The 26,479-nt window shown below is 40.6% G+C and overlaps 1 pseudogene; it reads left to right on the top strand.

Moving 5' to 3' along the window:
- Positions 1–415: 415 nt before the first annotated feature.
- LOC125412362 (olfactory receptor 2B11-like) lies at positions 416–26,246 on the top strand (annotated as a pseudogene).
- Positions 26,247–26,479: the final 233 nt, after the last annotated feature.

Below are 26,479 nucleotides of genomic sequence, written 5' to 3'. Positions count from 1 at the left end.
GTGGGGCTTGATGTGCGGCCCAACAAGCTTGTCCCCAGGCCTGCGGAACCATTATATTCAGGGAGCTGGCTTCTAGTCGGAACTACGACTCCGAAGGACGGGGTGGGGTGCAGCAGCTAGGGGGCGTAGTTCCGGGGCTGTGTTATGCGGTTGTTAGTGCCTTTCTCCGGAACGTTATTGCTGGCTTACTGGTTAGCGAGCAGACGGTTTCTGGCCCCTCTAGTAGGCACAGGGAGTGACAGTGAGTAAAGGATGTTTTGTTCTCAACTGAATCAAAAGCATTGTTCAGAATGCTGGCGTAACGATCACAATGTCACTGTCCGATAAACATTGATGGGGTCAGGTTCTGCCTTGGATATTTGTACACATCATTTCACTTAATATTCATGAAAGCTTGACATGGGAACGCGAGTGGATGGATAGAGATTGCTATTTTGCCTTAGAAAGAACGCTCTACGTTAAAGAGATTGCGTAAGTGACCCAAAGCCGCCCACCGTGGTTCAAAAGTAGTCTAGCCGGAATTTGGGTATAGTCCTCTGTAAGCAAGACTTTGAGAGATGGGAGATACCTAATAAATAGTTCATCTGATCAGCTCCTCCCTTACATTTAAGAACACTGCTCCGAAAGAAGTAATTTGGAACGATCTGGAGTAAAACTAAGTTTCTGAATCTTAATTTCTTCTGTCTCTGATAATCCCTCCCCTGGAGCCAGGCACCACAAGTGCTTTCTCCAGACTAATGTATTAGTCCCGTCTGCTTCATAGAGTAGCATTAAGATTCAGGGAATTATTTCATATAGTATGCTAAATAAAGTGTCTGGCAAAATTGTGAGTGCTCAATAAGTATTAGCTGTATTTTGACCTATATTTTTTGCATAATTTGTAGTAAAAAAAAAGAAGTCACCACAAATGGTAAGTGCTCAAAATATCTAAAACATTTAAGTGTCCAAACAGGAAACAAATGAACTACACGAAGACCAAGAGTAGAAAGACTATATGGTCTTTCCCAGAAGAAAACGGAGATGAATGTGTGGTCAAAGCTATTTGAGGGAGAATTTTTATTATATATTTAGCAGTTGGTAGTGTGTTAGAACTTAAATTGTTAATAAAATACACTAATGGTTTGTTCAAATTTCTTAATTACAAGGATAAAACTTATTTTTTCCAAAAGTTAGTTACCTAATGCTGGCTATTTAAAGAAAAATGGGTTTGTGTGTGTGTGTGTGTGTGTGTGTGTGTGTGTGTATGTGTGCACGCGCGCCAATGACTGTGTGCAGGCAGATGTACATGAGCACATGTAGAAAACCTTGAGTGACATCCTTGGAGACACCATCTACTTCTTAGAGATAGGTTCTCTAATTGGCCTGCAGCTCACCAGTCAGACCAAACTGCACCACCAGTGAACTCTAAGGGTGCCTACCTCTCCCTCCCCAGTGCTGGCATTTCAAGTGTGTACCCCCATGGCTGAGTGCCGCTGAATTAGCGCAGGCCTCATGCTTGTGAAGCCCTTTTTATCTTACTGACCGAACTCTCGGCAGATGAATGCTTGTCTTTGAGGTGAAAGATGGAACTGCAGGACTCTCGTACTATCTAGGGTTCATTTGTCATTATGAAGACACTAACTATTGTAAATTCCAGCACCAAGATGCTTCTCGGCAAATGATGGAATTACGTCACTATGATCAAAAGTACACATTCTGTATAAAAGTGTTTGATGTTCTTCAGACAGTAAACCCCATAATCTAGGAACACACTATCCTCACAGTATCAGTTGTTGTCTGCTTGATCATATGACTGACCAGGAGCAGTGGCTTTTTGTCACACCCCAGCATTTAGAGAAAATATTGTCATGCTTATTGGAGCCTTTTGAAATTTGAAGTCATCTCTACCGAATGGATATTTTTTGGTGTTACAGAAAAGTCATAAATAAATGAGATTGACATGGCTTTTTTTTCTCCTCCTCTATGTCCACACCCATACTCTGCCTACCCTTTCATTTTCCTTTGAGCCTTTCTTCTTGCTGTTATGTTTCTAAGCAACATCCTACCCCAAATCCCCTCCAACATAAAGCCCACCTCTACAGCCTGATATGGAAGGACCCCCCCATGACTTTGACATTATATACCTATCCACTCTTTTCCATTCTACCCACCTATTTATGAGCCTGTTTTTTTAAATATACTCTGAGGCATTTCCTCATTTGTGTTGACTGTCAAGCTCCTCTTCATTCTTACTTATTTTTCAGAGATCATCAAGAAGCCTTTCTTCAGCTTTTATTCTGAATTAGTAGATTTCTCCCCTTGTTTTCATGACTTTCCTTGTTTACTTAAAAATACTAATTGAGTTCCAAATCATGTGACAAGCTTAGGGAGAAGAAACCCAGGTAGGGGTCATTGTGTAGTGATCCAAGTAAATGCAGATGGCCTACAGTAACGGGGCACTACCAACATGGGCAGGAGCAGATCCAGGCAAATTTAGGAAGTGGGTGTGGATGGACTTGAGATTAATTGTGAACCCAGACTCAAAGTGGGAGAAATCAAGGACAGGGGCAGTTTTCTATCAGTTGTCCACACCTTGATACAAGACCCTGTACATTACATATATTTAGTAAATACCTAATAAATGAGTGAGTTTTCTTGCTTAAGCACCATTTCAACTGAGGTGCTATTTTACTGTTTTGAGTAACATTGAGAGGTTCATTTGGGAGGCGAGTGATGGTTTCATTTTTAAATAGATCTACCTCTGGATGCCTGTGAAACACACCTGATAATGTCATATCCAGATAATGACAATCAGTTACATGATGTGAAACTCGGGGGACATCAGAGATGAAGTTTTTCCATACCAAAAAACAAACAACAAAATCCACTTCATATCATCTTGATCTATTTGTATCTGTCTCCAACTCCTCCAGGCTCAATTCTAACATTCTAGGTTCCCCAGCATCTAGCCCAGTGTTTGTTATTGAATGGAAATTCTCTTAAGAACAATAACAACCCCTCTTTCCCTTTTTATTTATTTCTTGTGTGTGTGGAGGTCAGAGAACAGCTTTCAAGAGTTGCTTCTCTCTTTTCGCTGTGTGAGTTCCAGGGAAGAAAAAGAATCATAGGGTTTAGTTGAGTTCCTTTACCCAGTGAGCCATCTTCGCAGCCCAAGAGCCTCTTTGTAATACATGGTGCCTCTACCACAAGAAAGAAACAGTAAATAGCCTCAAAAACATGTTTAAAAATTAAGTGTACTTGATTTTTTTGCCCTCCTCATGTGCTCACATTTTCTATGATAAATAATGACTAAATATATCCCATTCAGTTTTTACAATATGAAAGCAATATCCCAATATTTGATATGCAGTAGGATGTTGCAATACTGTCTGCTCATATTAGTATTTTGACTATGTCACATTGTGGCTGATTTCTAAATTCTGTGGTGGTATCTTTCATAACCTCATTCAGGTTACTCATGAATCATGAATAACTGTCGCCTTAAAAATGATGACCATCCATGAATAGTGGTCTGAAGTGAAATTTTAAAAACTCATTTTAGAGCCAGGTGGTGGTGCACACCTTTAATCCCAGCACTTGGGAGGCAGAGGCAGGCAGATCTCTGTGAGTTCGAGGCCAGCCTGGTCTACAAGAGCTAGTTCCAGGACAGGCTCCAAACTACAGAGAATCCCTGTCTCGAAGAAAAAAAACAACAACAAAAACAACAACAGAAAACAAAACAAAACAAAACAAAAACCAAAAAAACATTATATATTAAATATGTCTGACAGAAAACTTTAAATTACTCATTATGCAGAAACAATGAATATAGGGATATGTACAAAAGCATGCACATGCAGGAATGTGATTCCACACTTGTCAAACATCTCATATGAGAGAAATCACCAGTGCATCTCACCGGTGAGCCGTTTGTGGCTTGCTACTCTTACAGGTAACACAGAAAATACAGAACTCTTTATTCTTGGGTGTCCTAATATACTTTGAGTATATTTGCTAGTTGATTTTGAATAAATAGGTAAGATGTTTAATTATTTGTTACATTCTTGAATTAGCATTATAGTGTGTAATTTCATATAAATAGCTGAAACATAGCTACACTACAAATATAGCACAATTTAACATGGAAAATTCCAGTAGCATATTTGTGTGGTCAGTACATTCACTGGGTGGCGCTGCTGTATTGATTTTAACCTTACTGAGAATTCCATTTCAGTTTGTTTTAAATAAACAATCAGAACTACCATGAAAATTAATGGACACAATGTTCTGGATTATAAAAAAAAGAATCTAAATTTATGGGCTTTAAAGTACATGTTTAGAGTCCCAGCTCAAGAAATAAACTGGCATTGAATTCAGAGTTCTGCATTTTATTTTTCTTTAATCATTCCAAGCTTAGTAACCTGTTTGCCTCCTCAGCCATGTTCATTTTTATTGGAGGATTTGGAAATAGAGTTATACATTTGAAACGCTTTAGGCAGCATTTGTTTTCAGGATGGTGTACTCTAGAGCTGTAAAAAAAGCCTTTGCTGCTGCTGCTGAACTCTAAATAAATGTAAGAAAGCACAGATCTGACATTGTGCTCTAATCTCGGAGAATATATGTCTCAACTTTCACATGAAGTTATATTATTTTAATGTAGTTAATTAGGGACCCTTCTGGATCATCAGTCAAACAGATTTGATATCGTGAAAAATACTTGCTCAATATGATTATTAATTCAAACTTTCTATTCTGGTAAATTTCCAGTTTTGAATATGTGATAATCCCTGCTTGCCTTTAATTTCAGTATTCTCCAGGGAGAGATAGTCACATCTCCATGAGTTTGAGACCAGCCTGGTCTACGTAGTACAAGCCTGGTCTACATAGTGAGTTCCAAACCAACCAGAGCTATACAGTGAGACTTCCTCTCAAATCAAAAAAATAAAATAAAATCAATATATTCTAATTTTAAAGTTAGGTATTTATGTCAGTAATTCTTATGTCCACAGTCCTAGCACCCAGAAGGCAGGAGCAGGGGACCATTATAAGCCTGAGGTTAACCTGCTCAACAGCAAGTGCCAGGAGACCTGGTCTCAAAGTAACAATAGAGTAATCAATTATTACATAAATTTCACAAGTGTGCCTTATCTTATAGCTGGGGTATATTGTATACCTATAAACTGTGTACTCGTGAACAGCAGTCATCTATTTCTTACTGCTAGTGTAGCCTCTTAGCCCTGGAAGCTAGACAGTCTAAGGTCAACAGGCCAGGAAATCCAGTGTCTGGTGTGGGCTGCTTCCTGACTCATAGTTGGCCCTTGGTAGGGATATGATTACATGATGGAAGGGTCTTCCAATTCATCTCAATAATGAAGGCTTTACCCTCAGGAAGTGATTGTATTTCAAAAGACCCATCTCCGGCTCTGCAAAATCACGAAATTCTAGACTGGGTGTAGAGCTCATACCTGTTACCCTAGCACTTGGCAGGCAAAGGCAGGAGGTTTGGGACTTTAAGGTCAACCTCTGGTACCCAGCAGTTTGAGGTCATTCTGAGCTGCATGAGACTATGTCTTTCAAAATAAATTAAAAGATAATCAAGTTTCCAGTTAATTAATCAGCCTTATAGAATCTTTAGCTCAGGGGTGCATTATTCTGGGAGCTTTACAGGCTGGGGGTGCCGTTTAACTGGATCCTTTGACCTAATTATCTTCCTCTCTGTGTTGGTCAGGGGATCCATCTTCCACTGGCTCCTGGGTGGATTCACAAGGATATCCTTGCCTTCTGAAGTGTGTTGAGTATGGCTTTCTGTAATAGTTATTACTAACTTTCATTTTCTATCTTCTCTAGGAGTGCCTCAAACTTGCTGTGCACCAGAGGATGACCTTTAGCTGCTGACAGGCGTGACCTCCACCAGACTTAGAATTTCTTGATTGTGCAAGGCTGGAATATTTTAGATTCTGAGCCAAATTTTTTTGGTTTATCTTAAATACCCTTAATAGCCATTCATTGTCCAACTCAATGCATGGCCTAAAATCCCTGGGACTATCATAGAAAACATCCCCTACTCTAGGGCACAGCATCGTTGGAGAGAGAATGAAGTTATGGGCTCCCTCACTTCTTTTTTTGTCTTAAATTCATTCCAGCTTTAGCCATTTGTTGCTTGTGTCTGTTTCAGGTTCTATTCATTCACAAAAGTCCCTCTACAGCTTTTCTCTGAAAGTATGTGAAACAAAGACATATAATAATACACTTATTCCACATGGAAGGTTAATTCCCTTATGAAAGCCAGTTTTCTTTGAACAATTCTTGGCTTTTTTAATTTTGGGAAATAGTTTTTACTTTTGTTATATTATTCCATTTTTCTTTATGTATCTGTCTCTGTGTGTATGTGTGTGTCCATGGAAACCAGAAGAAGATGCCAGATGCCCACAGGATGTACTTAAAAGCCGTTGTGAGTTGCCTGTCTGTGCTGGGGACTGAGCTCTGATCCTTCAAGAGCAGCAGTGCTCTGCACTGACAAGCGTCTCTCCAGTCCCTGCCTGAGGTATCTTAATCACATTAATTTTGATTAAGTTTCACAGGAATGAGCCTGATATGCTACAAATGTTCCTACCCTGACAACGGGTTACTTAGATCACTTTTCTTACCTGGCCATAGCAGGCATATTTACAGTCACGTGGGACATGAGGTATATTTCACCCCTCTTATGCTGTCATGTTAGATTCGGCAGGAATCATGGTAACAAACCACACAGATGGAAGAAGGCCAAGCTGAGACCTTCAAACTAACACTCCAACCAACCAGAAATAGCAGACATCACAAAGAGTTTGCATGGTAAATCTAGTGGCTGATTAGGTGAGTCTGGCCAGCCAAGAAGCCTCAGAGATCTGTGTGTCTTCACCCCCTCAGCACTGGAACTTCAGGTATGTGTCACCACACCTGGCTTTTTACATAGTTGCTGGGGGTGAACTTCATGCCTTCATGCTTATGTGGTGTGTTTTACCAATGGAGCTGTTTCCCTAGTCCCATATACAGATCTTCTGAACCTGTGCTGAACACAGATCATGGCTAGGTATCAATATTGAATCCAGTGATACTACCCACCCTTACTTTTGAAGCAAAGGTCATCTCACCTTCCAGTAAATTCTAGCAGTTTCCTAAGGTGAACAAATGAAAAAAATGCAAGGGAGCAAATGAAAAAAAAATCGCTGAACTGGAAAACATGCAGGACCAAGCATGGTGATGTATCCCTGCAATTCCAGCTCTTGAAAAATGGAGAGGGAAATGTGGAAAGTTCGAGACTCACCTATTATTTCCTGTGTGACTGAAGTTGGCCTTGAACTTTTTAAGATTAGGGAAAGGCCATGGCCATAGATATCCTAACATCTACTGCATTCTAAGTGGCTTAAATAACATTAATTTATTTTCCCACAGCAATAAGTACCAACTCACAGTATCAGGAAATCAGCTACTCCTGAGAACTATATGGATGAATCTTTTCCCTTTTTTCATCTTCTTGTGTGTTTCTGCCAACCTTTGACATCCCTTTGTTGATAACCACCTTCATTTCTGCCTTCATCTTCATGTGGCATTCTTTCATTATGTGTGTCTGTGTCCAAATTTCCCCATTTACAAAGACATCAATTGTATTAGATACAAACCACCCTAACAACCTCTTTTTACTTTATGTACAAAGACCCTACTTCCAAGTATTCAAACGCTGAATTTTGGAGGTTAGAACTTCAACATGTCTCTTGGAGGAGGGTGTAATCGAATCCATAAGCATAGTTCACAACATCATAAGCCAAAGGTCTTCTTGGGTTGATTCTCTAAATAGTCTGAAGGTTCAAGCCAGCCAGGACACATGTACCAGGCTCCGCAGAGTAAAATTTTGCTCTCCCTCTTTAATTGAGTACTAATTACTCATTGACATGCCGAGTAGATGTGATTCATTTTATGTTTCTTAGAAACGGCTCTTTAAAAACACTGTCTGGATATGTTCAAAGAGAACAAATGGGAATCAATTGAATTAGTGGCGCTTCAGCCCTTGCACATTAAAGGTTTCAGCAGAAATGGTGGCTCTTCCCAACTTACTTAACCAGCAGGGCCTGTGAATTAGAAAGCTGCACAGAGAACATACAGATATAAAGTGGGGGGGGGCAGTGTAACAGTTAAGAAACATTTAAAAAAATGTGTGCTCAAGTCTCAAACTTCTGATAGCATAAGAGTTATCCTACAGTTAACCATATTTAAGATGTATAGCCCGCTCTTCATCACTTTGGTTACTGGCTTACATGCCAGCACTAGGAGGGCCCATATTCTTCAGTTTTGTAGCACTGTGCATTGAGCGAAAGAAGACTAGTATCTACAGCTATGAACAGGTGATTGACAGTAAAGTCAAGGCATGCAGTTGAGAGAAACTTAGTAGGAAGGGATGCCAACAAGAGGCGTCTCTGCCATATTCCTCCTTGCTCATCTTCCAGATCTCTAGGCTCACTGCAGATCTCCTGATGGAGCACAGTAAGAGGTTCTGAGGAGGGCTTCACAAAGAATGTGGAAGAGTCCTGGCAGTGGTAACGCACGCATTAATCCCAGCATTTGGGAGGCAGAGGTAGGTACTTCTCTGTGAGTTTGAGGCCAGCCTGGTCTACAACAGCTAGTTCCAGGACAGGTTCCAAAGCTACACAGAGAAACCCTGTCTCGAAAAGCACACACACACAGACACAGACACACACACACACACACACACACACACACACACACACACACGAATGTGGAAGAAGGGCAAGTTTGTAAGCACAGGAGGAATGTCTCACTCTGGTTTAGATATTCTGATGGCTCGAACTTTCCAATATAGCTTAATTTTAGGGTTTTAAATTATCAAAGTAAAGCAGAGTTGTACATTGGCCTTTAAGAGACACAATGAAGTTTACTGAAAATAAAATAAAGGGACCGAATCATTCCTAAGGCTCCCTGGGATTGCATGTAATGTTTAGGGTAGGGTACGAAATCTCTAGAACAGTTCATGATGCCACAGGACGAGAGAGGGATTTCCCCACCCAGAAAAGCACTGCAACAGGAGTGTGGGGAAGGAAGGGATGGGGTGAGGCCTCTTTAAGAAGTAACCATCTCCCTAAGGAACCAAGATCTCTGTTTTTATAGACATCAACCTCAAAGGAACCATGGAAAATTAATGAAGTCACTCAAAGCTGAAATGTGATTAATACCTCAGACTAGTGTGTGAATGCTGTCATGTGACCAGGTCTGATTTGAATGCATCTCTTCCCTGGCCCCAACTTACCAGAAGAAGGAAGGCAGAGAATGAGCAGAGGGTGCTGTGCTGTACTCCCTCATCATTTCAAAGTAGACACGGCCGTGTTTCAGAAGTAAAAGTGACCAGAATATCACGGTACCTAAGATGTCATGGCAGAAATGAGAGTCGGAGCTGTAAGGTAGCCCAGCTGGAGACTAATTAGAAGAAACAAGGTTGGTAACATTCTGTGCATTGTGAACATTCCTGAAACTGATCATCCTGGTCTCAGGGGAGACAGTAGAGTGAAATGCCAGACATAGTGTGTTTAGACACAGAGTCGGAATCTCTCTCTGTCAGGCCTGGAACTCTCTATGTAGCCCAGGCTGGCTCCACTCAGAGCATCCCTCCTGCTTCCGCATCCCAGTGGCTCTAGAGCCACCACACCCAGTGTTGTCAGAGTTGAAAGCTTCTTGTTGCCTAAAATATTCTTATCGACTCTCCCCAGTGTTTGACTCAAATTCTCCAACAATTGTTGCACTAGCTGTTAAATACCCAGGAATTCTCCTATCTAAAAGCTAACAGAAATACTTATTTGACTAATTTAAACTTATTTCTTGTTAGGCAGATATTACAATGGCATTGGCGGTGTAAATACAAAGAGGTATTTTGTGTAGTGTGCATTTATAAACAGCTGCACCACTGTACCGTACTAGAAGGTCTACGCAGTGTGGTTAGCCACAGGAGGAAGTGACTGACCTCAAGAAGCCAGTAGAATCTTTATAGAAAGCCCAAAGGGCATTCAAGCTCGTCTTTAAAGGAGCGCCATGGAAGGCAGGCCAGCCTTTAAACTTCTGTTCAGTCCAGTTCGTACAGTTGCTTATCCACATAATGAGTAGAGGATGAAAGGAGGAAGCTGGAGAAGAGATCTTGTCTGAACATCCTGGGAAAGCAGCAGGGATCCTGGGAGAGAAGCACTGCTGGAAGGTGGAGAATTGAGATAGTGGTCAGCGTCCCTTTGCCCAGTCTTCCCTCCCTGCTCATCAGGGTATCCCAGGCTTTTCTAGCGGGGGAGAGAAGTTCAAGACAGGGTTTCTCTGTAGCTTTGGAGCCTGTCCTGGAACTAGCTCTTGTAGACCAGGCTGGCCTCGAACTCACAGAGATCCACCTGCCTCTGCTTTCTGAGTGCTGAGATTAAGGTGTGCGCCGCCACCACCGCCCAGCATCCCAGGCCTTTTAATATTGATGTTGCACTTAGTGGGAACTATTTGGCAGTGACCAAACATATCAGTCACAGACTCTTAAAGACTTCACAATTTGAAAAAACATATATAGGCCTGTAGAGAGAGGTACGCACCAGTAGGCTACGACTTGATAGAGCTGATGATGCTGATGTTCAAGACGAACACATGAGCACACAGTGGTACAGCACATCTACATTCTCTCAAAGCTTCAAGAGCTCTTCTGGAATGCTTGTGTTTTAAACAGCTTTAGTGCTGATGATGTAGTTGAACAGCAGCTAGTTATGTTGTTTGGAGAAAGTCTCTGGAGATCTTAAAAAATCAATACTAAAACTAGAAGTTGGAATGAATTACCATTTTCCTAGTATCATCTCTAAATAACAAAGCCCTCAGATCACTTCATTCATTATCAGTGATGATGCTGCTGTCCCATATTGAACGCACACATTTGAAATGCATTCTTCAGAATATTACAGGTGAGGTGCCAGATAAAGTACTGGACTGGTGAAATTCAATTGCAGATAAGGTATGAAGATTTTTCAAAACAAGTATGTTTCACGTGGTATTTGAATTTTAAAATTATACAGATATTATACTTCAGTGTTATATATTTTAAATAAAATTTGACTATATATTCCAAATTATTTTAAGCCCTGTATTCTTACTTCCATATCAGCTTTCCTTGGGAAGGCAGATACTGGACGATCAAACAGTGAGTCAGCCATAGCCCTCCAGAGCCAAAGGAAACTCATAAAAATGACTTGACTGAGTAAAAGGGATTCCCTGGTAAGAACTAAACTGGGAGGTGCTGTGTAACTTCCCAGGAAGCCATTAACAGCCACAAAAGCAAGAGGGACCTCTCACTAGGCTGAGAAAGCTGGGGAGGTTAAGACACACTGTGAAGGGAAGCAGAAAGGTTACCCCAGAGAGTGCAGGGTCTTGAGGGAGAGTGGAGGCCAGAAGTGGAAAGTCAGAGGGTAGGTCTGTGCAGCTTGACTATGGCCTGGGGGAAAGGAACAACACCAAAGACTGGAAGCTAAGGTGGGGCCCAACCAAGGGAGCCAGGCCAGAGCTACAAAGGGTGGAGGATGGAAGGCTGGATGAGGTGAGGAGCTGGTCTTGGTGCTTTTTGATCTACGATGTAACTGCACACAAGTATAAGGGTGAGGGTGGATCACCCCTAGCTCTTCACTTCTAAGGAGACCTCAGGCCATCAGTGTGTCTTTGGCGTGTATCTTAAGAATTGTATTAAATAGAAAGGAAGCATGATGAAGTAAGAAAATCACAAACTTAGATGTAAAAAGATCATGAGTTCAGATTGCATACCACCTCCCCTTCCTGATGTCATTTCCTGTCTCTGCAACTCACTTAACCTCATGTGTAAAAGTGACTAAGAATGCTCTGGCTATGCCTAGAAATTGTGAGTAACTTTTGGCACACAGTAAAGGCTCACTACATTACCAAGTGAGTTGCCATTTTACCTATTACTGAGTTCCTTTCAGCCACTAAAGAATCTTACTTGATATGACAAATATACTTGATAGGTAGATAACTTTGTTTCAAAAATACTCACTTTCCTCTTTATAAAGAAATGGTGTTCAGGAGGTGGATGTAGCTCAGTAGTAGGCATGTGTTCAGCATACCTCAGACCTAGGTTAAATCTCAGCACCATAATGACAAAAACAGATGGAAAGAAGGTGGTAGGATGGGGACAGAGGGGAAAAGAGGAACTTTTTAATGAAGAATAGCATACCTATTTGGACTAAAACCAAAACAAGACCAGAAAACAGAAGTAAATATTCAGAATATTTGATCTGGATAACTGCCTTAAATTGATTTCCTCAACACCAAATACATCTAGATTTCATTCCTAACAGGAAACCAGCACAGTCAGAGTAGAGGTCCCAAGAGGACCTTGTGCCTTTACTTCTTTCTGAAGGGAAACTCAGAACTGAAACTTAATTATCTAGGATCTGACTAAACCAGCTGAAAGCGCTAGCCAGTGGGTGAGTCAGGGCCTCACACATGGAGAGAATTGGATGAACTTAGCAGAACACTTGGACCTGACACCTGGGAAAGTCAGGATGATGACAAGCACACAGTCACAGGAGAGATTATTCTCTGTAAATACTTATTCTGGGATTCGTAGAGCTGGCTCGATGGCTAAGAACACCTGTTGCCTTTCCAGAGTAACCAGGTTCAGCTCCCAGAGTCCATATGGGGATTCACAGTCATCTATAACTCCAGCCCCTGTGGATCTGATGCCCTCTTCTGGCCTCTGCAGGCACTGGGAACAGACATGGTGCACATACATAGACACAAACAAACACTCATATACATAAAATACAATAAATCTAAAAAACTATCAAAGATCTTTCTGGCTAACTGCAAGTGTTCTTGGCTTTACTCCTGCCCCAAACTCCACCCCGCTCACCTCTGTTTTTATAAAATAGGCTACAACAACTAAAAATGTTGTCTACTTATCCAGAATGTTCTGTGATGTCAAAGGTGAAAATCACCATGACTTAAATTGTGTGTGTATCAGCTTCAATTGTATGTTTATAGACAATGTCCTCCTACTTTGGCATTTTTCATTCAAGAACAAATTCCCAGTAGCTCCTTTTATTCATCTTTCTCCTTGGCATGTCTTGATGGATGTGTAGAACAGGTTGGCAGCTGAGGAAGAAGTGCCCTTTGCCTTGTCTTTCCCACCAGCCTTGCGCTTTGATTATTCCAATGCTCAGCAACTTGAGCTATGTCCTTGATTTCCCCCCACACTTTGGGCTCAGGCTCAGTAGTCATAATTGGAGCACAACTGGGACCCAGCAGAGTTCTTCATCACGTGAAGCAGACATATGACCCTATCTGTCCCAGAAGACTGGATCTTTGGCCATTTGCTTGGGTATTACTTTTGCATTGCTTCCTCCTTTTTCTTATTAATTCTGGACTTGTGTCCGTAGGGAACTCAAATTGATTACCAATGAAATGAAGGTAGCCTTTCCCTCTGCCAGTATGAATCACCTTGAAACTGACGAATCGTGTTGAGGCCGATGACAGCTGTCTCTTGGTATTGGGGAGAGTGTCTTCAGTCTCACAACAGCTGCATGAAAAGAGAGACTGTAACTCAGAGGACAGTCAGCATCCACCAATTTCATCCAGTGATTTGCTATAGGACTCTAACCACATCAAGAGACATTTTGAAGGGCAAGTGCGAGGGAGCAGCTGAAGGGTTTAAACTCTCAGAGTCGAGTTCTGATCAGTTACATTCAGGGCAGAAACATCTCAGGCTCCAGGTCTGGAATCACTGAAAAGATGGCAGCATCAGAACTTGGCGCTCATTTGTGTTCTCTACCACAAAAGGACTTTGTCTTATCAGATAAGGACGACAAGGCCATGCCTTTCAATGTGTCTCTAAGTCTGAGTCTGTCATGAAAGAGAAAACCCGAGTCCCACTGTTGGGGGCACTGGGCAGTCACTGACCCTCTCCCTTCTATGCACCTTTTTGCCCTGAAGAAAAGAGAGAATTTTGCTGGTTGCCTTATGAAACAAGGTAATGGAAGGGAAGACGAAGTAAGCACTGAGAGTGGAAAACTTGGAAGTAGAACCAGATATTTTAAAGTAATCTATGATTTTTAAAAAATTATCATGAGTCATTTTTGGAAAGGTCAATTTCTACCATCTGAAAATAGTCACAGCTGTTTTGTCCTTAAATCACTGAATATACCAAGAATGGAAAGGATCTGTGTTTTCCTATCTTTCTTGTAAGAAAGAGTTACTTCTACTTAATCAAAATAACATGGTGATTTTTATTCAGAATTCACAGTACAGGCCAAGCGAAAACAAAAACAAGAATGTCTTTCTAGGAGGAGTTCTATCCAAAGAGGTGAGTGGGTGCTCTCCGGGGCGGTCTGTCCCGGAAGAGAGCACAACCCCCCCCCCAGCTTCTGTGGCAGGGTCTTCCGGTGTTCCACGGGACTCCTCCCTGCCCCCACTGCCATAGCCCTTTTGTCTCCTCTGTCCTTGGAATATCAGATGTCCCTGTTTCAGTGCTGAGGAGTTCTATCCAGAGAGTGCTGAGGAGTTCTATCCAGAGAGTGCTTTGGAGTTTCATCCAGAGTGGAGGAGATGGGGATGCACCAATGCAAGAATTCCTCCAACAACATAAAAAGCAACATGACATCACCAGAATCCAGGGAGCACGAAACTAGAAGAATTGAGCACCCTACTCCAGAAGAAATAAAAGAAATTGAATCTAAGTGAATCTTTATGAAAATAATAGAACTTAAACAGGAGGTGAAAATCTGCCATAAGGAATTGGAAGATAAGTATAACAAAAAGATTGAGGAAATGAGTAAAGAAATGGAAGAGAATTATAACAAAAAGTTTGAAGAAAAGAGTAAATTCGTAAATGAAATTCTGGGAAATCAAGAAAAAAACAATCAAACAGGTAATGGAAACAGTTCAAGATTTGAAAACTGAAATGGAGGCAATGAAGAAAACACAAACCGAGGGCCGGCTGGCTATGGAAAATCTAGGTAAACGAACAGAGACTTCAGAAACAAGCATTACCAACAGAATACAAGAGATAGAAGAAAGAATCTCAGACTCTGAAGACACCATAGAGAAAATAAACGCTCGAAGAAAGAATCTCAGATTCTGAAGACACCATAGAGAAAATAAATGCTCTGACCAAAGAAAACAGCAAATCCAACAAATTCTCATCACAAAACATTCAGGAAATGTGGGACACAATAAAAAAACCAAATCTAAGAATAATAGGGGTAGAAAAAGTAGAAGAATTGCAGATCAAAGGTCCAGAAAATATATTCAACAAAATTATAGAAGAAAACTTTTCCAACCTAAAGAACGATATCCCTATGAAGGTTCAAGAAGCATACAGAACACCAAATAGACTGGATCACAAAAAAAAATCCCCTCGCCATATAATCATCAAAACACAAAACATTCAGATTAAAGAAAGAATATTAAGAGCTGCAAAGGAAAAAGGTCAAGTAACTTATAAAGGTAAACCTATCAGACTTACACCAGACTTCTCTATGGAAACCATGAAAGCCAGAAGGTCCTGGATAGAGGTACTGCAGAAACTAAGAGACCATGGATGCAAGCCCAGACTACTATACCCAGCCAAGCTATCGTTCACTATCAATGGAGAAAACAAAATATTCCTGGATAAAAACAAATTTAAACAATATGTAGCTACAAATCCAGCCTTACAGAAAGTAATAGAAGGAAAATCACAACCCAAGGAATCCAACATTCCCAACACCGCCTAACATAACTCAGACATCTAGCGACCCTTCACAAGCACAACTCAAAGAAGGGAAACACATACACTCTACTACCTCAAAAAAAAAAAAAACCCGGAGGCAACAATCACTGGTCATTGATATCACTTAATATCAATGGACTCAATTCACCTATAAAAAGGCACAGACTTAGAGATTGGATATGAAAACAGGATCCAACATTCTGCTGCTTACAAGAAACAAACATCAACCACAAAGACAGACATCTACTCAGAGTAAAGGGTTGGGAAAAGGTTTTCCAAGCAAACGGACCTAAGAAACAAGCAGAAGTGGCCATTCTAATATCTAACAAAATTAACTTCAAACTAAAATCAATCAGAAGAGACGGAGATGGACATTTCATACTCATAACAGGAACAATTCATCAGGAGGAAGTCTCAATCCTGAATATCTATGCCCCTAATATAAAGGCACCCACTTATGTAAAAGAAACACTTGAAGAACTCAAGGCAGTCATCAAACCACACACACTAATAGTAGGAGACTTCAACACAGCTCTCTCACCAATGGACAGGTCAATCAGACAGAAACCTAACAGAGAAATAAGAGAATTATTGGAGGTATTGAATCAAATGGACTAAACAGACATCTATAGAACATTCCACCCAAATAGGAAAGAATATACCTTCTTCTCTGCAGCACATGGAACCTTCTCGAAAATTGACCACATACTCAGTAACAAAGAAAACTTCCACAGATACAAAAAATATTAGTAACCACCTGTGTCTTGTCAGATCACCATGGATTAAAGTTAGAATTCAACAACAATGCTACCCCCAGGAAGCCAACAAACTCATGGAAGTGAAACAGTCAACTACTAAATCACCCCTGGGTCAAGGAAAAAATAAAGAAAGAAATTAAAGTCTTCCTTGAATTTAATGAAAATAAAGACACAACATACTCAAACCTATGGGACACTATGAAAGCAGTGCTAAAAGGAAAGTTCATAGCACTAAGTGCCCAATTAAAGAAAATGGAGAAAGCACACATTGGAGACTTAACAGCACACTTGAAAGCTCTAGAAAAAAAAAAGAAGCCGATTCACCCAGGAGCAGTAGAAGACTGGAAATAAACTGAGGGTTGAAATCAACAAAATAGAAACAGAAAACAATCCAAAGAATCAATGAAACAAAAAGCTGGTTCTTGGAGAAAATCAACAAGATTGACAAACCCCTATCCAAACTAATCAAACGGCATAGAGAGAACATGCAAATTAATAAGATCAGAAATGAAAAGGGGGGCATAACGACAGACACAGAGGAAATTCAGAGAATCATTAGATCTTACTACAAAAGCCTGTATGCCACAAAATTGGAAAATGTAAAAGAAATGGACATTCTTTTAGATAAGTATCATATACCAAAGTTGAACCAAGACCAGGTGAACAATCTAAATAGACCTGTCAGTCGTGAAGAATTAGAAGCTGTTTTCAAAAATCTCCCTACCAAAAAAAAAAGTCCAAGACCAGATGATTTCAATGCAGAATTCTACCAGAACTTCCAGGAAGAGCTAATACCTACACTCCTTAATGTATTTCACAATATAGAAACAGAAGAGTCATTGCCAAACTCTTTTTATGAAGCTACAGTTACCCTGATACCAAAACCACACAAAGACACAACCAAGAAAGAGAATTACAGACCAATCTCACTCATGAACATCAACGCAAAAATTCTCAATAAAATACTGGCAAACTGAATCCAAGAACACATTAGAAAAGTTATCCATTATGATCAAGTAGGCTTCATCCCAGAGATGCAGGGTTGGTTCAACATACACAGATCTATCAATGTAATCCATCATATAAATAAACAGAAAAAAAAACCATAGGATCATTTCATTGAATGCCGAAAAAGCATTTGACAAAATTCAACACCCATTTATGATAAAGGTGTTGGAGAGACTGGGGATACAAGGATCATACCTAAATATAATAAAAGCAATATACAGCAAGCCGACAGCTAACATCAAATTGAATGGAGAGAAACTCAAAGCAATTCCACTAAAATCAGGAACACGACAAGGCTGTCCACTCTCTCCATAAATCTTCAATATAGTGCTTGAACTTCTAGCAATAGCAATAAGACAACATAAGGGGATCAAGGGGATTCGAATTGGAAAGGAAGAAGTTAAACTCTCGTTATTTGCAGACGATATGATAGTGTACATAACCGACCCCAAAAACTCTACCAAAGAACTCCTACAGCTGATAAACACCTTTAGTAATGTGGCAGGGTACAAGATCAACTCCAAAAAATCAGTTGCACTCCTATACACAAAGGATAAAGAAGCAGGGAGGGAAATCAGAGAAACTTCACCTTTCATAATAACCACAAATAGCATAAAATATCTTGGGATAACTCTAACCAAGGAAGTGAAAGACCTATTTGACAAGAACTTTAAGTCTTTGAAGAAAGAAATTGAGGAGGATACCAGAAAATGGAAAGATCTTCATTGCTCTTGGAGTGGGAGGATCAACATAGTTTAAATGGCAATTCTACCAAAAGCAATTTATAGATTCAATGCAATCCCCATCAAAATTCTTCACAGACCTAGAGAGAACAATAATCAACGTTTTATGGAAAAACAAAAAACCCAGGATAGCCAAAACAATCTTATATAATAAAGGAACTTCTGGAGGTATAACCATCCCTGACTTCAAACTCTATTACAGAGCAACAGTATTGAAAACAGCTTGTTATTGGCATAAGAACAGAGAAGTCGACCTATGGAATCGAATAGAAGGCCTGGATATTATCCCACAAACCTATGAACACCTGATTTTCGACAAGGGAGCTAAAGGTATACAATGGAAGAGGCATAGCATCTTTAACAAATTGTGTTGGCATAACTGGATGTCAACCTGTAGAAGAATGAAAGTAGATCCATATCTATCACCATGCACAAAACTCAAGTCCAAATGGATTAAAGACCTCAACATTAATCTGACCACTTTGAACCTGACAGAAGAGAAAGTGGGAAGTAGTCTACAAGACATAGGCACAGGAGACCACTTCCTAAGTAGAACCCCAGTAGCACAGACAATAAGAGAATCAATGAATAAATGGGACCTCCTGAAACTGAGAAGCTTCTGTAAAGCAAAGGACACTGTCAGTAAGACAAAAAGGCTACCTTCGGACTGGGAGAAGATCTTCACCAACCCCTCATCAGACAAAGGTCTGATCTCCAAAATATACAAAGAACTCAAGAAACTAGACACTAAAACTCTAATTAACCCAATTAAAAAATGGGGTACTGAACTGAACAGAGAATTCACAACAGATGAACTTCGAATGACCAAGAGACACTTAAGGTCATGCTCAACCTCCTTAGCGATCAGGGAAATGCAAATCAAAACCACTTTGAGATACCATCTTATACCTGTCAGAATAGCTAAACTCAAAAACACCAATGATACCCTATGCTGGAGAGGATGTGGAGTGAGGGAAACACTCCTCCATTGTTGGTGGGAATGCAAACTTGTGCAGCCACTGTGGAAATCAGTGTGGCGGTTTCTCAGGAAACTGGGAGTCAACCTTCCTCAGGACCCAGCAATTCCACTCTTGGGAATATACCCAAGAGAGGCCCTATCATACTACAAAAGCATTTGTTCAACTATGTTCATAGCTGCACTACTTGTAATAGCCAGAACCTGGAAACAACCTAGGTGCTCCTCAATAGAAGAATGGTTAAAGAAGGTGTGGAACATAAACACATTAGAGTTTTACTCAACGGTAAAAAAACAATGACATCTTGAATTTTGCACGCAAAGGGATGGAAATAGAAAATGCTTTACTGAGTAAGGTAACCCAGACCCAAAAAGAGGAATATGGTATGTACTCACTCATAAGTGGATTCTAGCCTTAATTATCTTTGAGCCTATCATTCGTGATCCTAGAGAAGCTAAATAAGAAGGTGAACATGAAGAAAATCATATAGTTATCCTCCTGGATATTGGAAGTAGACAAGATTGTCAGGCAAACTTGGGTGCACGGGGGGGGGGGTAGGTGGGTAGAAGTAAGGGCAGATGGTTAGAGAGAAGGGAGAGTTGGATGATTGGGGATGGCTTGGGGGAATGGGATGGGAGGGAGGGAGGCAGGGAGGTATATATCTCAACTAAGGGAGCCATTTTAGGGTTTGCAAGAGACTTGATTCTGGAGGGGTTCCCAGGCCCAAGGAGAGGTTCCCAGATTGCTCCCTGGGCAGCAGAGGAGAGGGTGCCTGAACTGGCCTTGGCCCATAACCATACTGATGAATATTTTGCATATCACCATAGAACCTTCTTCTGGCGATGGATGGAGATAGAGACAGAAAAACACATTGGAACACTGGACTTAACTCCCTAGGTCCAAAAGAGAAGCAGATGGAGGGAGAATGTGAGCAAGGAAGGCAGGATCAGAGGGAACCTTCATCCGATGATGGATGGAGATAGAGACGGAGACCCACTCTGGAGCACTGAACTGAGCCCCCAAGGTCCAAATAAGGAGCAGATGGAGGGAGAACATGAAAAAGGAAGTCAGTACTGCGAGGGGTGCGTTCACCCACTGATACAAGGGGACTGATCTAATGAGAGCTCACCAAGGCCAGCTGTACTGGTACTGAATGAGCACGTGATCAAACAGGATTCTCTGAATGTGGCTGACATGGAGGTTGTCTGAGAAGCCATTGACAATGGCACTGGGTCTTGTTTCCGTCTGCACATACTGGTTTTTGGGATCCTAGTCGGTTTGGATGCTCACCTTCCTAGACCTGGAGGGAGGGGGGAGGAACTTGAACTTCCCACAGGGCAGGAAACCTTGGCTGCTCTTAGGACTGGAGAGGGAGGAGGAGAGGGAGTGGGGGGAATGGGAGGGTATTGGGAGGAGGGGAAGAAGTGGAAATTTTTATAAATAAATGAACAAAAAAAATAAGCCTTCTGGGATGTAAAACAGCAAAGACTATTCCAGGTTCCCTGACACACGTGTGCCCTCAAGTATGATATAAGTGTGCAGTTGCACCACCACATGCACGCCTTTCTGCCTTTAAGCCAGCAGCAATTGTCCCTTCCTTCCGGGCGGTACAGTCCAGCCCTCTTGTATAGGCCTCTTCATTTTCTTTGCTTCCATCTTGCTAGAAAGTTTACATCTGGGTCCCTGAACTCCACCCCACTGTCGCTGGCCCATCATCCCATGAATAAATCTTCAGTCTGCTTTTAATGAGAAGATAGTGGTCTGGAATGCTTAATTTATTCATCGCCACAAATTCTACATTCATCCACATCATCTGTTCCAGGCATCACCAGTGACTCTTTGTCTGTAATGGTACCATTAAAATGTCCATCTGCGAGCCAAAGCCACCCCTCTCCCTCCATACTTTGGCTCTTTTTCAAGCTTTACCTCATTCCATTTCTGACAGGAATCTTTTATCTATGACTCCCAACATTTTGGAGTGTGCACCACTTGTCTCATTCTTAAAAATGTTTATCCAACTCCTAGATTCTTACCTAGAGATTTATGTATTTAGTATCTATCTGTTGCTTTCTGTTTTTAATTTAATATTAAAATTTTACTTAAATAACTTTAAAAAAAAGAAAAAAACCCAAAATGAAATATAGATAAGAAATGCACCTATGGTTTCTGGTGGGGTTACTAATGATATAAAGGTGTTCTGAAACAAGCTTTGTTGTTAGAGTTTAGTTCCTTCACATTTTTTTTCTGTGCTGTAAAAGTTATAATAAATTTTCTTTATGAAGTTACTTGAAAAAAAGAATACAAAATGAGATTATAACATTGTTAAATAAGTGTATAAAATTGTCTTATAATATAAAATTGTATGTGTAGATGGAATATTTAAATGTATAATTTTATAGTCTAATTTTTATCATGATGTTTTCATATAAAAAATCTCTTATTTTCTCAAAATATTAGATTACTCAGGTACTACATGTTGTGGTTTTGTATGTATGTGTCTTTTATCTGAAAAAAGAGTGTATATATAGTTCAATAAAGTAAAGTAAGTTTCAAGTCTTAGTCTCTGAGCCTGACTTTTCTCCTAGTACTCATAAAATTCTTTATATTCATAAATGTATCTATAGTTATAGATAGTATGTCTTTGGTAAGTATATAAATGCATTTTTAATTTATTATTATTATTTTTTATTTATTAAAAATTTCCACCTCCTCCCTGCCTCCCTTTTCCCTCCATCTCCCCACCTCCCCCTCCCTCTCTAGCCTTAAGAGCAGTCAGGGTTCCCTGCCCCGTGGGAAGTCCATGGTCCTCCCCCCTCCATCCAGGTCTATAAAGGTGAGCATCCAAACAAACCAGGCTCCCACAAAGTCAGTCCATGCAGTAGAGTAAAAATCCAGTGCCATTGTCCTTGTCTTTTCAGTCAGCCTTCATTGCCAGCTACGTTCAGAGTGTCCATTTTGATCACATGTTCCAACACTCCCAGTCCAGCTGGCCTTGATGAGCTCCCATTAGATCAGTCCCACTGTCTCAGTGGGTGGACACACCCCTCGTGTTCCTGACTTCCTTCATGTTCTCCTTCCTTCTGCTGCTCATTTGGACCTTGGGAGCTAAGTCCAGTGCTCCAATGTGGGTCTCTGTCCCTATTTCCATCCATTGCCAGATGAAGGTTCTATGGTGATATGCAAGATATTCATCAGTGTGGCTATGGGACAAGGCCAGTTCAGGCACCCTCTCCGCTGATATCCAAGGAACAATCTGGGGACCTCTCCTTGGACCTGGGAACCCCTCTAGAGACAAGTCCCTAGCAAACCCTAAAATGGCTCCCTTAATTAAGATATTTACTTCCCTGCTCCCATATCCACCCTTCCTCCATCCCACCCATCCCATTCCCCCAAGCTTTCCCCAATCCTCCCCTTCTCCCCTCTCTCTACCCATATAAATGCATTTTAAGGCAAGGTGTACACACAATACAAAAATGCCTAAGGTGAATAAATTAGCTCAAATTAAATAAGATTTTCAACTATTTCAAAGCCTAAGTAATTGTGCAAGAAAATTGCAATGTTAAAACCCATATAAGTTTTTTTAATGTCAATGAATTGTGTTTCTGAATAATGATGTTATAAAAGTTACATTTTGGGGTACCAAGATGGTAAAAGCCCTTGCTGCCCAAGACTGACTGCCTGAGTTTGATTCTTAGATCTCAGGGTACAAAGTGGAAACTCACTCCCAGAAGTTGTCCCTCTGACCACACAACTCATATGCATTCTGTGCCATTCAGATACCCACACTCGTCCAACTCATTCACATACACACAACAATAATACATAAAACATTTTCAAAGAACTTACATTTATAAGTTCTAAATAGCTCAGATGTATTCTTTAACACCACTTTTCTTACTCCTGGCAGAAATAATTATTCTGATGATTTTGAGATGGATGAAATTATCTTACTGTTGCTTTCTCTTTATCCTACTGTTTATAACCAATTTGGCTATTTAAATAACACCCACAGCACTGATTTGAAAAGAAAGCATTTCAGTCCTCAGGCTCACGAAACCTCTATTCTGTAACATGCTGGGGATAGTATTTACTTAAAAGGCCTGATTGATTTTTATGTCATTTTGTGAGTCGTCAATGGACACAAACTTCTCTTTCTGTTTGATTGTAATGACAACCTTGTAATACCTTCATTGCTCTCCCTCAAATTCACAGTCTCCTTTATCACAAATTGTTGCTGCATGCATATTTACACATGTACATCCATTTATATTTCTAAATACATAAATAAAACCAGATCAGTCTGTATACAATTTTTTAAAGATTGATCTTTATTTTTAATTGTGTTTATGTGTAGAAGTATTGGGCTGGAGAGATGGCTCAAGGTTTAAGAGGGAGGACTACCTGCTCTTCTTAAGGTCTTGAGTTCAAGTCCCAGCAACCACATGGTGGCTCACAACCATCTGTAATTCAATCTGGTGCCCTCTTGAGGAAGATGCCTGACCGTCCTCATCAACTTAGACAATGAAACCCAATACAGACAAGTTCAATAGAACTGCCATACAAAGCATGCTTGAGCGGAAGCAGTGGGCACGTGTGTAGATGTGGGTGCAAATGAGTTTGGTTGCACCTGGAGACCAAAAGAGGGTGTTAGGTTGCTTACAGCTGGAGTTAACAGCAGTTTTGAGTTGCCTGACATGGGTGCTGGCAACAAACTTGAATCCTTTATAAAAATAGTAAGTGTTCGTAATTGCTGAGCCACTTCTCCAGCCCCTTAATATTGTTTTAAATCTCCAGCTTAGTAATAAATCGTTATAGTAGTGATAGAAAAATAATCACCCCATATATTACTCACATTTCCTTCCTTCCTCCCTCCCTCCATCCTTCCCTCCTTCCCTTCCTTCCTTCCTTCCTTCCTTCCTTCCTTCCTTTCTTTCTTTCTTTCTTTCTTTCTTTCTTTCTATCCTCCTTTCTCCCTGTGTGTGCTGTGTACTATTTTTCCCTTGGATAGGGTTTCTTCCTCTCCCTTTGTAAGGATTTCATCTATCTCTTTAGTATTCAATTTGTTGGTAGTTTTAAAACACATCAGCTTTGTTACTCCTGTCTAGAACTTCTAATTAAGCCTGTTTCCATTTCTAAATTCAAATTTTGTAAGGTGGGAAAAATCAGATTTTTGCCAGGTCAATCACTGAAGTAAGCCCCTCTTGTCAGATCACCAGTATTCATTCTGTCCAAAAGACAACAGTCTTGGAAAATGTTCACTGTTCGTTACAAGGTTGTAATGAAAACTCAGTGATTTATCCTTATTATACAGATGAAGAAATTCAGTATCCAGAGATAGATCTTGTTTAAAGCAATTTATTTTGTTATTTAGTGTCCTAAAAGGAAAGAATCACTTGGTCAAAACTCTGTATCATCTTTACCCCTCCAAAGCCATTGAAAGACCCCAACCCTAGTCTCCAACTTAAGATGTTTTTATGATTAACTAGGCCAGGGCAAAACAGGATATTTGTGGGCAGCAGAAGCAGTCATGAGACAGGTTGCACCTGCCAAAGAGGTAAAAACAGGATACCTGTGGGCAGCAGAAGCAGGAAGAACACCCAGTCCCTTGTGCAATCTATCGAAACCCAAGGGGGCAGAATCTGGCTTAATCTAGACTTGTGGTTTTGTCCTGATGTTGACCCCATATGTTGATTTGAATTGACCAATGATGTTGCTGTTGCTATGCTTCCCGTTATGTAACCCTGAGACCCTATAAATGCTTGCTGAGAAAATGCTCGATGTGCTCAGTCTCTATGGAGGTCTGAGTCACCCGTTGGTGCCTTCATCAATAAAAAATCCTCTTGCTGATTGCATCCATTGGCGTGAGTTACTGAGTCTGGGGGATCCTACGACATGAACCCTAGGAATTAGGATCTTTCACCATGATCATCTGTTTATCTGTTTTTTACCACTGGGAAAAGAGTACAAAGTAATGTGTTATCATTTGTCATTTCTCAAATCTCTCTCTTTCTCTCTCTCCCTCAGCCTCTCTCTACTGTTTTGTTATTACAGGTGAAACAGATTAAAGACAATAGCAGTCACTAATGCAACCCACCCTGAAGGGTTTATTCTGCTAGGCTTTGCCAACCTTCCTTGGCTGGAGCTCCCTGTCTTCATTATTCTTCCGGTAACACATCCCCTAGCCACGTTTGTGAATATTGCCGTATTTCTAGTGTCCACCTTAGAACCCCATCTTCACAGTCCCATGCATTTCTTCCTCACAAACTTCTCCTTTCTGGACATGTGCTACACCACAAGCATTGTGCCTCAGATGCTGTTCAACCTGGGAAGCTCCAGAAAGACCATAAGCTATGTGGGGTGTGCAATTCAAGTTTATTTATTTAGTGCAATGGGGGGCACAGTGTCTTCTTCTGGCTATTATGTCTTTTGCTCTCTATGTGGCCATCTGCAGACCTCTGCACTACTCCCTCATGAGCCATTGTGTATGCTCTCTGTTAGTGTGTGCCTCGTGACTCTCTGGAATTGCCTGTGCAATCCCAGAAGCCACACTTACTTTACAGTTGCTTCTTTGTGGCATCAATACACTGGATCACTTATTATGTGAGATTCCTGTTCTGATCAAGACTGCTTGTGTTGAAAAAGAGACAAATGAACTGGCGGTTTCTGTGGCATGCATTTTCATACTAGCTGTTCCGTTATGCTTAATACTTGTTTCTTATATTAGTATCTGATGTGCTATACTTAGGATTAAGTCTTCTGAGGGAAGGACAAAGGCCTTTGGTACGTGTTCCTCTCATCTTATACTAGTTTCCTTATTTTATGGCCCAGGAATAAGTGCGCACCTTCAGCCTCCCTCCTTTATCTCAAGGGACCAACCCAAGTTCATGGCTCTTTTCTATGGTGTGGTGACTTCTACACTCAACCCATTTACAATTTGAGGAATAAGAATGTAAAGGGGGCATTAGGCAATTTGGCAAGAAGGATTTTATGTTCTAGGTGATAATATAACAAATAAAATTATTTAATAGTTAGATTATGTTTTCCTGGTTGAAATTTTTAAACCTTAATAGTATTTTATCATTTATTCTTTGAAAAGTTTGTACATATATTCAAGGTATTTTTATCTTATTTAAGCCCCATCTCCTCACTTCAAATCCCCTCCAGGATCTCTTAATCTCTTTTCTTCCTGACTTTATGTCTTCTTAGTTGTAACAGCCTCCTGAGTCCAATTAA

This window comes from Myodes glareolus, chromosome 5 (genome assembly GCF_982192425.1).
Source record: "Myodes glareolus chromosome 5, mMyoGla1.1, whole genome shotgun sequence".
NCBI lineage: Eukaryota > Metazoa > Chordata > Mammalia > Rodentia > Cricetidae > Myodes > Myodes glareolus.
Note: the sequence above shows the minus strand (reverse complement) of the source record. Positions and strands in the feature narration are given on the sequence as shown.